This window comes from Schistocerca nitens, chromosome 1, assembly GCF_023898315.1.
Source record: "Schistocerca nitens isolate TAMUIC-IGC-003100 chromosome 1, iqSchNite1.1, whole genome shotgun sequence".
Classification (NCBI taxonomy): Eukaryota; Metazoa; Arthropoda; class Insecta; order Orthoptera; family Acrididae; genus Schistocerca; species Schistocerca nitens.
Window position 1 is genome coordinate 1266069512 of NC_064614.1, and position 16976 is coordinate 1266086487.

A 16976-nucleotide genomic window follows, 5' to 3' on the forward strand; every position below is an offset into this window, starting at 1 on the left:
TGCGAACCATACGTATCTAATCGTGCTTTCAAAATTAGGTGACCTCAATTGATGTAAGATTAGCGAATGTATTTTTATCGAATCTTCGCTAGAAGCGATCTCTCTATTGTCTTTCATCAAGTCGGGAGCATTCAGAATAATTATCGTGAAGATTTTCACCTGTCGGTAAAAATAAACATCGCAGGGCTGGCAATAAGGAGTGGACTTTCGTGGGACCACGTTTAGGGTGCAGGTGCTCGCTTTCCGTTCATTAGTGAATAGATGATCGTATAAATTTGAATCGGTTAGCCCTCCCCCGAATCGATAATGTACAAAAAAATTTTCTATCCCACCTACGGAAGAATTATAGAACGCAAAAATTCTTCGTACACCAGTTTTGTGAACTTCCCGGAATTCGTGGAGGACACGACTACATTTCTGTATTTCCGAGTTAATTCGTCTACTCGTTTTTGAACGTTAGGATCAGATTTTCCGGTCGGTTCTTGATTAAATAAAAAAATATGGGAGCAGGATTCCAACATGGTACCTCCAGAGAGGTAGCCGTGAACCTTTACCGCTGCGCTATGCTGACTTGCTCCGAATATATGTAATGCTGCGGGTATAGAAAGCGCACAATGAACTTCAAAATCGATTTTCTCGAAGACCAAGGCCCGTCGCTAACGAACCGTATAGCCAGGTACTCAGGGTAAGTGCCTCTACAACGTATGTGAAGCACATCAAAATCTCTGATTTACAGTTTGGAGGGTCCCCTTGTCAGTGACATGACTCTGCGTGATGGAATATGTGAAACGTTCAGACGGCCGACTCAAATAAGCACACCCACGCATAACTTGTGTGTGTGTGATGCAAGAAGCAGTACCTCTGACGGTTCATATGGTAATGGAACAGGCCCTAAGTGGCACACTAGCAAAGGATGCAAGTCTCACCATCTAGGTAAATATCTGCCGTTCTGTACTAGCAAAGCGCCAGTACAAAAGTAAGTTCCTCTTTCTCTACAGCTTTCCTCCGCAGCTTGGTAGCATAGCACATTTACATACTTAGACTACACCCACTTTAGCACAAGCCAATCATGAGCTGGAGCTCGGCATTCGAAGCTGGGGGGACCACCCCCCTGCTCTGCATACACAGATTTGACGAAGCAGAGACTTTAAATTAATTGGGAGAAAAGGAAAAAGAGATTCAGCTTTGCGGCCTCTTTCCCATGTGTTTACGCCGTATCTTTACTAAAAGCACGGCTTTGATAGAACCACATCCCTCCATAAAAAGATCGTTATCTCTTTTGTTGCGTGCATTTTGAACTTTCCAAAGAACGGCCGTAAACTCGATAAAAGCCTCGTGCCTTCACAAATATGTTTTGTAGCAGATTTTGTAGACTTGGGCGCCACTGCCCTGTCCTACAGAAATTCGCAGAAACTCACAGCTGTCTCATCCCTTTCTACCTAACAAGGACCCATCCTCTGGTTTATTGCCTGTTATCAGTTTTTACAAAGCGCCACCCATAGCTGCAGCGACTCTACCAAGATACGGCCGCCGACCACGGGCGTTGCCCAATGTGTCTGCACAATGAGACAGGCGGACTTCGCTGTCAGCAAACGTTTTCAGCCAGGTTCCACAGAAAAAAACTCCCCTCAGCTCTCAGCCGCCGTACTGCAGTCAATTAACTCGGCACCGTCTTCCTTCGAACGCAGGTAAAGCCTACTGCTATGCCTTCACTAAAGCACACAAGCAAGAGTGTTGACTACTGCCAACCATTTCACCATATGAATGAAGTCGGATCATCTCAAATATAACAATAAAGTAGTGAAGATCATCTTCCCTGAGAACATTAAGCAGCATCACACCATATCAAAAGTATGAGTGGCCTGCAATATCGCAAATTCTATAAAAAATGACATTCTGCGGTCGGGGCTCTATTTCACCGTATCACACTGAAGCAGCTGGAGAAGAAGTCTTCGGCGATACTAACAACTGCCGCCAGTGGCTAAGTTCAAATCGGCCCTCAGTTCACAGGCCAGTGTAGGTAAGTCTGATGCGGAGGCTCCCAAAGACAACGATGCTCACAAAGTTAACTCCTCCTCAGATTCAGTGGAAAAATGGCCCAATGGATAACGCTTCAAAGCCTGAACACAGATCAAGCATCAAAACAGGAAGGTGGTCTACTGGTGAAGAAATAAGCAAAATAGAAACAGTGAACGGTGAAAGGTTACCGTCAAACCTCCCTGGCTAGGGGCGCCAGATGAAAGTTAATGTCGTCAAGCCCTGAATGAAAATTGCGCAACGGATAACTGGGGAGGGGAGCTGGAGAGCGCTACATGGAGAGCGTGCCCTATTCTGTACGATACTAAACAAGGGGCTGGAGGAGCCACACGCTTATGTGTGGGTCGCTGCATTCTATATCTTTTATTTTAAATGAATTCCTTTATCTTGACTCCTTTGTGATTTTTAGGATATGTTAAAGATTGATAACAATTGATTACCTATATATTTTAAACATTATCTCTCGACATTACAGCGATTGCAGCGATTGTCCCAGTTTACAGATATTCCAGTTTTACAACTTACAGATCGGGTATATTATATACTAATCTGCACGCACATTTCTACGGGAAAGACGGAGTTGCGTTTGCCAAATGTACACCACCAAAGTCTCCCAATATTTTACATGGGACATCCACTATGTGAGGAAGATAACAGGCAACCTGGGGACCAGATACATTAAGACAAGGGGTCAAATTTCCGAAATTAAACGAGAACATTCATTTCCTTACACAATCCGAAGCTGGAAATAAACGAATTAGTGTAAACACTCAAATACCTGTTTTCTACGCGTGAACATCGGGACAGACGCACTGAGGGCATCTCTGCTCACTTACCCGTTTTCTGTAACACTCCCAGAATATCGCGGGCACCCAGAGGTCTTCCTGGGCCCCGGTGGAGGGGATGGTCGAACCACTTTGCCGTGACCAACCTCTCCACCCCAAGTCTTGTGACACTGGAACGTCTTTGACTTTTACCTGCCTGTGCTGTCTCTCTCATCCCCTACCGAGGAGTAAGGTTGGCAATACTATGCTACAGAACTACTTCCCAATTAAGATTTGGCCACGCTTTACGGAAAGGTGTGAGGAGGATTAGGAAAGTTCATGTGCAGATTCACATTCATGTACAAGAAATGCATAATACGCGACACATGTAAGAATGTATTATGGAGCCTGACGCATTTCTTTCCACCCGTCGACATGGATTCTGTTGCACCCGCGGCCGGCCGCGTCGTGCAATGAAATTGGCGGCGGAGCCGCCTCCGTTTGTATTTCCCGGTGCGAGCGAGCAGCGAAACCTGCTGCTTATGGAGCGGAAACTTCTGTACATTTCAACTGTACAAGCTCAAGATATGCAACATCGAGTGTGCTGGACTAAGTACGCCATCATGGTTGTGTGGTGTGATAAATAGTGAGAGCATGGGAGATGGTGGATAAACCTCCTGCAGAAATGAAAATAACAAGCAATGTTACAACAAATGAATTAAAGAGCCGAAACTCCCAAAACGGACACAAGGGTCATAACATTTGGTACTTGTTTAGAATAAATAGATGTGTACGTCTGCAGGCAACTTCCTTACACCTCGCCGTTGCAAAGTGACTTTACACAACGACGCAGACAGAAATTTGTATACAGCGAATAGATACGTCAATGACCGGACAGACAGTTCGTAATTTTGTGAAAAAATGGGGGCATGAGGGACGTTGAACACGGGTCTCCCCTTTCACAGTCAAACACTGTGACTACGTAACCACAAGGGCGTGGCTAATGGAATTATCTTAATATTGCATATCTTGGGCTTCGATCGTTCGTTGTTTCTATTTTGCTTCTATTCTCACAATTCAGTACACCTCCTTCCTGGTTTCATGCTTGATCTGTGTTCAGTTGTTGATGGGCAATCTACTGGGCCATCTTACCACTAAATCTGAGGGGGATGCGATGGGGAGTTACCCTTGTTAGTGATCAAGAGGTGCCTTCCTGATTGCGCTGTCTCCGTGTCCACATGAAAGCGTGGATACTGCAGAAAACTTGCCTGGTCTGTGCTGGCGGCAGCCGCCACTAGTCCTTGTAGCGACAGCGGATCACCAAAAACTAAAATCACGGTTACTTCAGAAGGAAAACAGAATGACAGCACACCAGGTGGCCGAAAAACCGGTGCTACAGAACGAAGTTCATCTGCTGAAATGGCATCGTCGGTAACACCTCCAGATGCGTCGACTGCAGAGAAGATGGCCGTTGCTGGAGATATTCCTACGGATCTTCTAAGGAAACTGAGGCTAAAAAGAGCTGTGACAGTTGTACCAGCAACAGTACAAAAAAAAATTGTGCGCTCGTCATCATTGAAGTAAAATTAGAAGAATGAGGAGTTAAGTAAAGAAAACGAGCGTTAGATACATAATTAACAGCAATGCACCAGTTGCACTGGATCGAATTCACCATATGGAATAAGAAATAAGATCTCAAGTCAGAAAATGAAAGAGTAAGAACAGAAAGTAAGCCAACTCCACTGTCCTTTCTAGCAGTTGCGGCCGTTGGCTCAGCTTCAAAATCGATGAGCAAAGTAGAAAATTGCATGCAGCAAGCCAAATAAAAAGAGTAGTCTTTTCTCTTCTTCAACTCGGAAAACAGTCAAGACGCCAAGGCCATACGTGAAACCATCACTAAAACAGTCAATCTCGGCAAGACATTTGAAAAACAAAATCAGTCAGATCCACAGCGAAAACAATCTCAGAAATGGAAACACAAACAAATAAAAGGAAAATCCTAGAAAAGACAACACAACTAAATGAAACAAAGAGGATGACAGCTGAAGGCATCACAAAATCACCCAAAAAATTCATGGCAGCTGTAGACACTAGAGCATTGAAAATGATAAGAGATATTAGATGTGAAGAGCCAAGGAAATTCCGACTTCTCCCTGCAATGTATCAGGTAGCAACTACTCAGGATTTCCTGGAGGAACTGTATGAGATCAACTTAAGAGTTCTGCGAGCAAGTCAAAATAAAGTTCAAAACAAGCCCAAAAGATAAACGAACAGTTAATAACATTCTGGGAGACACTCCAAATGTTCCTTTTGTGATGTTGCAAAGGGACAGAGTCTATATTTAATTAGAGTCCTTTTACAGCAAAGATTTTGCAGAAATGCTTCAACTGCTGGGGTCTAGGTGACCCACCAATACGTTGCGATAAAGAACCAGTCTATGGAAAATCTGTGAAGCCAGGCCAAAAGAAGTCAGAATACCGAGAGGAAGCTACAGTTGGGTATATATACCAAGCAAATCAAGGAACAGGACATGCGATAACTCACGGAGACCTGCTGCCCTACTGACAAGTAACTTTAGGAGAGGCAAATAGAGCGCACCGAATATGACATCGCTGGCGACGTTCACTAACACGGAGTAAAACTACAGCGGTCAGACACTACAGCCCTCGTTAAGTGCAATCATACAGTGAAGCGCCAAAGAAAAATACAGGTATGTACAAAGGCAGAACACTGCGCTGCGGTCGGCAACGCTTATGTGAGATAACAAGTGTCTGGCGCATTTGTTAGATCGGTTACTGCTTTTACAGTGGAAGGTTATCAAATGAGTTTGAAAGTGGTGTTATATTCGGCGCGCGAGCGATGGGACTCAGCATCTCCGAGGTAGCAATGAAGTGGAGATTTACCCGTACGACCATTTCACGAGTGCACCGTGAACTCCACGAATTCGGTAAAACATCAAATCTCAGATATCGCTGCGACTGGAAAAAGATCCTGCAATAATGGAACCAACGGTGACTGAAGAGAATCGTTCAATGTGACAGAAGTGCAACCCTTCAGCAAATTGCTGCAGATATCAACGCTGGGCCATCAGCAAGTGGCAGCGTGCGAACCATTCAACGAAACATCATCGATATGGGCTTTCGGAGCCTAAGGCCCACTCGTGTACCCTTGATGACTGCAGGACACAAAGCTTTACGCTTCGCCTGGGCCCGTCAACACAGACATTGGACTGTTGATGACTGGAAACACGTTGCCTGGTCGGATGAGTCTCGTTTCAAGCTGTATCGAGCGGAGGGACGTGTACGGGTATGGAGACAACCTCATGTCTTCATAGATCCTTCATGTCAGCAGAGGAGTGTTCAAGCTCGTAGAGGCTCTGCAATGGCGTAGGGCGTGTGCTGTTGGAGTAATATGGGACCTCTGATATGTCTAGATACGACTCTGACTGGTGAGACGTGCGGAAGCATCCTGACTAATAACCAGTATCCATTTATATCCATTGTGCGTTCCGACGAACTTGGGCAATTCCAGCACGACAATGCGACATCCCACACACCCAGAATTTGTACAGAGTGCCTTCAGGAACACTCTTGTGAGTTTAAACACTTCCGTTGGCCACCGAACTCCCCAGTCATGAACGTTACTGAGCACATGTGGGGTGCCTTGCAACGTGCTGTTCAGAAGATACCTCCAGTCCATTGTACTGTAACTGATTTCCGGACAGCCAAGCAGGACTCATGGTATCGATTCCCTTTGCACTACAGACATTAGTCATGTCCATGCCAGGTCGTGTTACGGCAATGTTGCGTGCTGGGGGGTCCTACACTGTATTAGGCAGATGTGCCAATTTCTTTGGCTCTTCAGTGTAGACATGCAAGGAAACAATACATACACGCGTAAATGTAAGTCTCCATCAACTAAAACGAGAGACTGATGGCGTGCAGTCGTCTGGCGACAACAATTAACAGATCTAGAAACGAACAAGTTTACATCGCAGCAAATGTGTGACATAATACAGCAAAGATATTGTAATATCACTGACTGCGTAGTCGACATGTGTCTGTTGGTATCCATTGACTACCACGTAGGATGGCACATGAAACACGAAATGTTACGGTGGGCAACCGTCCAGACCAGAATTCAGCTGCGAGTGGAAGAGCTGGAGAGGACATTTTCTATCAGTGCAGCGCGGAACATAGCGAAACAATCAGAAAATAAACACAAAGGACGCCCTAGGGCACCTCAGGGATACCGAACCATATTCATCTCCAACACAGAAAAACAACCGAGCGAAGTGGCGCAGTGGTTAGCACACTGGACTCGCATTCGGGAGGACGACGGTTCAATCCCGCGTCCGGCCATCCTGATTTCGGTTTTCCGTGATTTCCCTAAATCACTCAAGGCAAATGCCGGGATGGTTCCTTTGAAGGGCACGGCCGACTTCCTTGCCCGTCCTTCCCTAATCCGATGAGAGCGATGACCTCGCTGTCTGGCCTCCTCCCACCCCCCCCCCCCCAACCCCTCCGAAAAAAACAGAGATATAAGGAACAGATAGGCATTCCGACACAGAAGGGTGAGAAACGTAAAAACATAAAACATGTGTTAACAGTTCACTAGGTCAAAACATCATTAAAATTACAGGAGTGTGGGTGCTTCGACGGGCCGGAAGCTGTGGCTGCAGGGGACGTCAAGCTTCCGGTCATACCCCGCCATCCGGCCTGCACTCTGGCAGAAACGTCCCCTGGAAAACGACCAGGAGGGTACGCTTCCACCTGCTGCTGCCCGGAACCAGATGAAGAAGGCGGCGACTGCTGCGGTGTGGGCGGGTCCAGCTCCAGCCATAGGACGAGAGGATACGGAGGAGGCGAAGGCCCTGTCTTTATAGGATCGTCCAGCTGTGTCGTGAGGACACACTCTGGCGGCTGTTGTGGCCGCGTAGTCCTCAGGACCCGTGAATTTGGGGGAAGAGAGACTGAAAGGTCATCGTGTATGTGACAGAGGCGAAATTGATTTTAATGGCGGCACTGCGAACCATCCGGATCTGAAAGAAGATACATGCAAGAAGTCGACGGACGATCTCGCCTCGCCCCCACCGTCTGCTGCCGCTAAAAACCCTGTAAAAGACAATATCATGCGGCGCGAAGCGACACTTGCGGCCTTCCTCCGGCGCCGGATGCTAAGGAGAGTGGAGCAGTGTCTGATGTCGGCGGCCGTGAAGTAATTGCGCCGGCGATGGTCCATCTCGTTGGTGCGAGCGATACGAGACGAGAAAAAGTTGCAAAACTTGATTCTGGTGTCTGCGGAGCGAAGTCTGGCCATCTGCTGTTTGAATGTTCTGACAAAACCTTCCGATTCGCCGTTTGACTGTGGATGGAACGGTGCACTAGCTACATGCTGTATGTCACTGCGTCCACAGAATGTTTCAAATTCGTTTGACTTCAACCGAGGGCCGTTGTCCGACACTATTACTTCAGGTAAAGCTTCTACGCAGAAAATCGATGACGACACCTGAATTGTGCAACGTGACGCTGTCGAGTTTATAGGCACAGCAAAAGGAAACGTGCTATTCGAGGTAACCACAATATACCAAAGAGCGTTCCAAAAAGGTCCCGCAGAGTCATGTGCACACGTTGCCATGGAGATTGCGACTTAGGCCAAGCAGAGAATTTTTGTGGCGGAGCAGACTGATTTTCCGCACATGCCTGACACTGTGACGTCATCTGTTCGACTTGGGCGTCCATACCCTGCCAAGTACAGTGTCGACGCGAGAACTGTTTCGTACGAACAATCCCGCAGTGTTCTTGGTGAAGTAACTGCAACACTTCCTTCTGCAAAGCTTTAGGGATCAACACACGTGACTGTCCACTGTCATTTTGAACAAGAATCACACCATTTTGCACCGCGAGTCTACGCCAACGTGCAAAGTATCGGCACACGTTCTTTATGCTATGCAAGGAACGAGATCAAGATGTGCGAAAATAATGGAGCAAAATGTTCAAACCTGAATCAACTTCCGTGGTCTGAGTAATTTTCTTGTAGTTTAGCAGAAAAGTCTGAAGCAGTTCAGAATCATGAGCATCGTTGTGACAAGATGCAGCAGAAGCGTCAAAGTCCGTATCAGGGCCAATCGGAAGACGTGAAAGTGCGTCCGCATTACCATGATGAACCGTCAGGCGATACCCAATCTCGTACTGGTACTGAGACAACAACAAAGCCCCGCTTTGCAATTTTTGGGCTGTTCGTACAGGAATCGATTTCGTCGGATGAAACAATGACTGCAAAGGCTTGTGATACGTTACGAAATAGTTCTGCCATACAATAGTGGTGGAATTTGATGAGACCATACACAATAGCCAAAGCATCTTTCTCGGTATGTGAATAGTTACACTGAGCTTAGGATTACACTTTCGATGCTAAAGCGATAGGTCTGACTTTATCACCGTTTCTATAAGAGGAATCGTCAACTTGCAATAGGCCTACAACTGCTTTGTCAGGGTCAAAGTGAACAAAACATCGATCACCGATCAATGCATCTTTGTTTCTGAAAAGCTGCTTGCCTAAAGGATGGCGTGTTCTCGGAATGCTGTACAAGAATTCAAATAAATAAGATTAGTAGTTTTATTTCTATAAAGCAGCTTGTCAATACTTAACTTTGGAATTACATCGGTGTCGAAAGCGACATGCAAACAAAGTTCTTCCTATACACAAAGTCCAGACAAGTAAATGAGATGGATCACAACTAGTTGTTCTTGTAGCACGCTTCGCAAATACGTTCCGCTAATGTCAGTACACTGAGGCGATCTGAGCGTCCCTGGCTGGCGGGGGCGGCGCATATCATATATTAACTTCTTCCGGATGTCGCTCCTGGCACGGCGCAGGCCAATTCCGCGCACCATTGGCAGCCCTTTCCTCACTGCCTCCTCTGGTTTTCCGTTCTTCCTCTTCGTTCCGGCGCTTGCGGCTACGCCAGAACACAGTCAGTCTCCCTAATAATAAAATTAAAAATACTTCATCCACACACAACTTCTAGTGTACAGAAACAATAGCGGAATACAAACGTCAGGATCAGGACACACATAGAAACCTCAGACAACGCAATAATGACGAAATTATGATGATCTCAAGAGTAACTTATGCATAAGTAGGTTAGAAAATAGGAATTCTTCCTGGCCGCTCTGCATCTCGTGATACGCCTCAATCACCCACAACAGGAAAAAATATGTTTTCCTTCAACAGGGCACACCGACGGAATGCTACTTAGGGCAGACAACCTGCCAATCGGCCAATGAGGAGAGTCAATGGCAAATTGGAAAAATCGGCAAAGTTTATTCTAACGTTTAGTAGGCTACTCCCGAACTACCGTAACATATCCTTGCCGGCTATATCCGCCTTAAGGTTCGCCCGTTTGTTCCTAACCCCATGCGATGCTATAAATGTCAAAGATTTGGGCATACCACTATGGGATGTAACGGGAAGGCTTCTTTTACACTTCCTTCGAAATGTGTTAACTGCTCTGGGGATCACCCAGTGTGGAGCAGAAAGTGTGGGGTTTACAATGAGGAAAAGAAAATTCAAGAGTTGAAAGCACAGAGACGCATACCCCTATGGTGAAGCTAAAAATGCTTACAAAGCCCTGCAACCACAGGTTTTTGCATCAGCTCTCAAAACACCAATACCTAAGTGTGATGCCTTCACACAAACTCAGACCACAGATTCAAGTACGAGCACATGCACTTGTCGCTGTACGTGTGGGGAAACGCTCCACTTGCAACTGATGTCGCTCGGAAGCCGTCAGCAGTAGACGTACCACCTAAGCCACATACCACTCCCCAACTTCAGAAGCCACCTAAGCCATCCCAGCAACCTCAGGCAGCCTCCTCCTCCTGTCAGTAAAGAAAAACGTTCTTATAGAAGTAGTTCTAAATCCAAGAAAGCAGTAGGTAAGCCTTCGGATCGACGAGCGCTCTCCCTTTCTGATGGCGACTGTGCTCTTGAAGATACGGACTTCCAATCGGAGGAACTAGAGAACACGGAACCGGCTAACGTTCCCCCTGACCACCTCGGTAAAGCACTGCCTCCGAGGGAGAAAGGAAAGAGCCACCATCGCTAACCAGTGGCTTCCCTAGGGACCTCTGTGTTGCAGTGGAATTTGAATGGATATCACTCACATTTGGAAGAATTGCAGCTGCTGGTCCAGGATAAACCTATCTGCATCTGCTTACAAGAAACACATCTTAAAGTCACAGACACACCCACGTTATGGGGCTACGACATATACAGGAAAGACGATACTACTGTAGACAGGGCTAAAGGTGGAGTGGCTATTTTTCTTGATGACAGATACCACTCCTGTCCCTCTTACCACGACCATCCAATCAATTGCTGTGACAGTTCTCTCACAGTTTACCATCAGTGTGTTCTTTGTACCTGCGCTTCCCCCCCCCCCCGCCCCCCCCCGCCCCCCCCCCCCACCGCCCATGACACTTTGGATGTGGACGCACTGGCAGACATCTTCCAGGCACTCCCGCAGCCATTCCTTCTTGTGGGGGACATCAGTGCCCGCAAATTGCTGTGGTGCTCGGCTACTACCTGCTCCAGGGGTCGGCTGATCGAGCGACTCGTCCATTCTGAGTATATCTGCCTTCTGAACGTGGGTCAGTTGACTCACTTTTCCACAGCTACGGGGTCTTTCTCAGGTATTGATCTTTGCTTTTGTTCCTCAGCTACTACAGATTCAGTTCAATGGGGAGTGGCTCCAGACTTTCATTCTAGTGACCACTTCCCAGTGTGGTTTCGTCTGTCGCCTAGGACAGTGACCAGCAGGAAACCACGCAGGTGGATGATACAAAGGGCAAATTGGTTACAGTACAGTCGACGTGCTATTTTTGAACGAAAGGATTGTGCACAAGAGGCGGTGGCCCATATCACTCATGAGATACAAAGGGCTTCCGCAGAGTCCATCGCCAGGTCTAGTAACCACCTCGGACGATGGCCTGTACCTTGATGGAATGACGACTGTCGATTGGCAATCAGGGCCAGATGGACAGCTCTTCGGAACTTCAAACGGTGTCCAACTACAGACAATCTTCATGTCTTCAGGTCTGCGAGAGCACATACAAGGCGAGTGATCAAAGAACGGATGAGAGCTTCCTGGAGAGCATTCACGAGTTCCATTAATCGGTCCACTTCCGCCTTTCTGTGAATTTTGTGGCGTGCCGCTTTCAGTTGAGCATATTGTGGCTACGTGTGTCCTGTATACTAATATTAGGGCAGCCCTTTGTATCGCAGATACCGATACCAGTGTTAACAGAGTGGTGAAGTTTTGTGAACTATCAGGCCTCATCCCTAAACTGGTGGTTAAGGGCGGCAGACTTCAGTACGTTATAAACTGCTCTGCAAGTGGGGCAGCCTTCTTCCCCACCCATGAGATTTCATGTTGCCTTTTTGTCAGGGCGCTGATGTCCGTGATGTCGAGCGCCCCCTCAGCCCAACTCATCATCTTCACTATCTAAACTGCAACACTTCAGGAGGCTAAGTATAATGGAGGGTAGCTAACACTCATTTGTAGACACTCGCTTGGTCGTGCTGTGAACAGAGTGGAGTGAAAAATGCAGGCCTTGTGGTCGACAGACGTGGACGGTGGAATTGCAAGGCAATTTTCCCGAGTAATTCATTTGCCGCACCCTTTCTGGAGACAGACTGACTGCAACAATGTCTACTGACGTAACGGAATGAATGGTTGTTGGAAGCGTGTGCGAGGGGTCGAAATCCTAAAATTTTCTAAAGTACGGGCACATTGCGACAAATTGGCGTCACACAGAACAGCCGAAGCCAACTTACCCTCTACGTGTGGTAAAACCACATTGGCCAGTCCCAAAATTCTATGCTGGCCGTTGTGGACAAGCGGTTCTATACGCTTCAGTCAGGAACCGCGCGACCGCTACGGTCGGCGGTTCGAATGCTGCCTCGAGCATGGATGTGTGTGATGTCCTTAGTTATGTTTCAGTAGTTCTAAGTTCTAGGGGACTGATGACCTCAGATGTGAAGTCCCATAGTGCTCAGAGCCATTTAAACCATTTTAAACCATAATTCTATACGGAGGAGGACGGAAACTGCGAGTTCCTGTCCTATGATTGGCGGGACGATTGTTATTCAAGTCTGACTGGCTAAGGCATCTTGATGGGCGTGTTGTCTTATGAAGATGCGAAGGAGTAGTCGGAGGCGAAGTAAGGAGAACAAACAGTCTGGGTTTACATTCCGACGGAAGCAGAAAAGAGACATTCTGGTGATACACACGGGCGAGGGCAGGAGAGAAGCTTGCTGGCGATAGATTCCGACGGGAGCATACTTTGGAGTCTAGCGTTAGACTCTGAGCAGAGAAGACCCAAGGTCCGGTGCCTGCAGACTTCGAGCGAATCCAGCTGTTTGCTGACACTGCCTTTAGTGCACAAAGGCGACAGTTTCATCCGCTAAGCGCTGCATCACTTGATAGGGCGCTAGTTCTAAGCAGAACTTTTCAGTTCTTATGCAGCTCTACGGAGGTCTGCATTTTACTTGGTTCGGCCCCGTTAATTCCATCAGATGCGTTTTTTTTTTTTATTCGAGAGCAGACGCTAGATACACGAATCGAGACCACAAAGGCCCCACAGATTATTCATCCAATGCCGAGCAAGTGTAGTTCGCCTAATACATGCCTCATTAACCTTTGTAAGATGGCAAGAACTATGCCCCTTAAAGATCACCTAACTCACGTTGAGCGAAGAGTAGGGCTGAACAAAAATGACTGACAAGGCACAATGCATCTTGTAGAGGGTATAGCATGGACGTATTGGAACAATTAATGTCAGGTGATGGTTTTAAAGTAATTCACACAACATGAAAACTTTGTGGAAACGCGTCGATTTACTGGAGGCTAGTTTACCCCAGGGACGTACTCAGAATTGACCATGGCCGCTGGGGGAGCAGCTAAGGGAAGCGACAATAGGCAGCTTAGGGCGGCTCAAGCCCTGAGAAAGCGGTAACGGGCCCGGCATCCAGCCGCTTTAAGATGAGTGACAGTGAGTGGGTGGTTGGCCCTGACTCCATGCTGGTGTACCGGGAAACAGACGGAGAACTTGTACACCTGTTGATAAATGTCCGTCGTCCCGTTTTCTGTTAAACATCCGAGAAAGCAGCGCAAAGCTACGGTGGAGCAGTCAACAGAGGTCAAAATATGCATGTTCGTGACTATAGCAACTTCACACTGAATTCACAGTCCGCAGAGTCTGAAGCAAATCAGATGAAGAGCGACAGAATTAAATACGCCGATGGGAACGTAAGACCAAGGAATCTGAAGTACTCTCCTGGGAGTCAGAATTCTGGAAAACTTGGTGTTGTGCAGACGCTAAACTTGATGGGTGGCCTGGGAGGAGCTAAATAACAAAAGTTGAGAGGAAGGGAAATTTTGTGGGAATTTGTTCACTTCCCAGAGCAGGCATTGGTCGGCGCAGCGAAGCGACGCATAATTAACGCGACTTGCGCTGCAATTGGCGTAAGTGATTTTGCTGGAGGGGAAACCGAGGCAAAGAGCGGACTGTGAGAAGTCTCCATAGAGGTCTTCCGTTCCCAGCTTGCCTAGAGTGCGGATGCGGCGTTCTTTACTCAGCTTGCCTGGGAAAGAGTGAGCATCTCTGCAGTTTAGGACCTAGCAAATGGAACGATTGAGCTTGCAGGTAGGAAGTTTTGGTTCAGCTATGTACTGAGCAAGATAGCTAGGAGTGAATAGATGAGCGCAGCCTTGCAGCACCACGAGGTCGGCCGACGTCCACACAACGACGCCGCTCCGCCACGCTGTATTCGGTGATATTGCGCCCGCTCCGGCCACTGATTAATTTGTTGTATCACGTCGGCAAAGTTTCCACGAGGGTTTCATGGGCCGTTTGGTGTAGAATTCTTCTCGCACTTCGCATTACGCCTGGGTCAGTCGATAGGAATTACTTTTGAGTTATCGCGCTTTAATCCATGCAAACGCAATTTATTACCACTGCCTGTTAGGAGAGTCATGTAATGTGATGATTGAAGGTCGGGAGTTAAAAAATAAATTTGAGCTAATCGACTGCATCTGTTTTCAATCAAGTAGTTGAAATCCCAAGTCACTTTCTTAATTAATTTTATGTTCAACATTTGCATCTGGTGTTCAATAGCTGAATATAACATCAATGTGCACCCCTTTTAATTAAAAGGGATCAATTCTGAATCAATTAATGTCAACACTGCCACCGCAGTTCAATCAGGAGTCACAGGGCCTTATTACTTTCTTTGTGTTATCCGACATTGCGGCAGTTTTGCACTCTCTGTTGATCTGCTAGTCAATTACCTGGGGTGAACACACACCAAAACCATATAAGTGATGGGTGGAGTGTTACACCTTCACGTTGATATGGTGATCCAAGCAACTGTTTTGGGTATGACCGGAATTTTTAAGCCTTTTGATCAACTTTACTGGAGTTAATGTCCTTCATTTTCCACCCACTGAAAAGTGTGAGATGTATAGTACAAGTTGTAACACCCCCTTATTATTAGTCTTGTTCCCGCTCGTGATTCGGGATCTGAATAGCAGCCCAAATTAGATAATTAATTAATGTGACCGTGTACCTAATGGGCTGGCAATCGGATTGGACTGCTCAGGAGATGTTACATTCCGTATTGTCCTTCGCAAATACTGTAATACGTACTGTTTGGTGGAAAGGACACAAACATAGTTTCATAAACAAGATCTATATTCTTGGCAAAAGCACAAAATAAGGAGACAGCCACTGCCTTCGTCAATACACTGTTAATGACGGCTAATCTCAGCACAGGTTTCTTTAGTTATTCTTAATCGTCACACGCAACATCCAATCACTGTAATCCAAGTAATGCCGGCGCGGTAGACGCGGAAGTTCAATAACGGCACTTAATATCACTGAAATCACTCTATAATTAGACTTTCTCACTTTCCCGTATAATACTAACACAAAGGGGTTAAACCACGGCGATGGCCACTCCCTTTTGCCGGTAATTTGCCTTAATTCAACTGCTGGCTTCTGCACAGCTCTGCCCGCCTCGCGGGAACCTACCACACCCTGACTCGGCACTCTCAACTAACTGCTCCGCCCAGTTCTTCCCGCCTCGCGGGAATCTACCCAAGCAGCACTCGGCACTCCGGTGAACCCCCTCTAGCTCTCGCGACCTGCATACACACTACTCGATAGTTGCCCTGTCGACCTGTGTGAGCGCAAACTTAGTAGTAAGGGCCTGCGGACCCCTTACAAAGTGATCCCTTAAGGATATTTGAAAATGATTTTGATTTCTTTTTATAATGTGAATGCTACATCAACGCTTATTCATTTTGCCAGAGTTACGAGAAACGTTAAACAACCGAATATAACCAGGACTTGTAGGTTGCTTTCCGTAGTAGACAGAACTCAGCCCCCTTTCAACTTCCAGAGTCACATTCTAAGTGTTTCTTCCACGATGAATTAATCCATAATGTAATGAATCAGTCGAGGGCCAGCGATCGACATTCGGTTTGACATACATTTTTTAATTTGCCAATACGTTCTTATAACAACTCATCTTCAAACTGGAAGGTTCACTGTAATTTGGCGTATTGCCTTCACGCATTAAAGAATTTTGATTTCATGTATTCAACACAAAGTTCCTTAGAAAAGTTATTTTCCTGTGGCCATAAACGTGATTTTTCACTGGTGTATAGTGTTATATCCTTTCTGATTGAATAATGACACAATACTAACACCATAATAGCTGACAGTGATACGGAAACGCAGTCCGTCCTCTGTGGATCTCTCGGGATTTACAGGCGGGTAAAAAGTAGACGATCACGCTAAAAGAGAAAAGGAGAGAATCAAAGGTTTCTCTGGTCTCTGTTGTGCTGAGTGTTCAAATTAGTTGCAGACGGTGGAAGATCCACCCATCATTTTGGTTACAAAGGGAACTGGCATCAGTATGGACTCTTGGTGAATCGTTGCTGCGGACAGGGGGTTCGTTAAGAGATGGAGAGTCCTCCACATCAAAGCACGGCCACGACGGGCCGGCAGTTAGCAAAACTCGATCGTTTGCTGCGGGGACGCAGTGGGGGGTCCCTCGCCTACGTAAAAGACTCATTACTGGAGAAACGGTAATTCTGATTAAAAA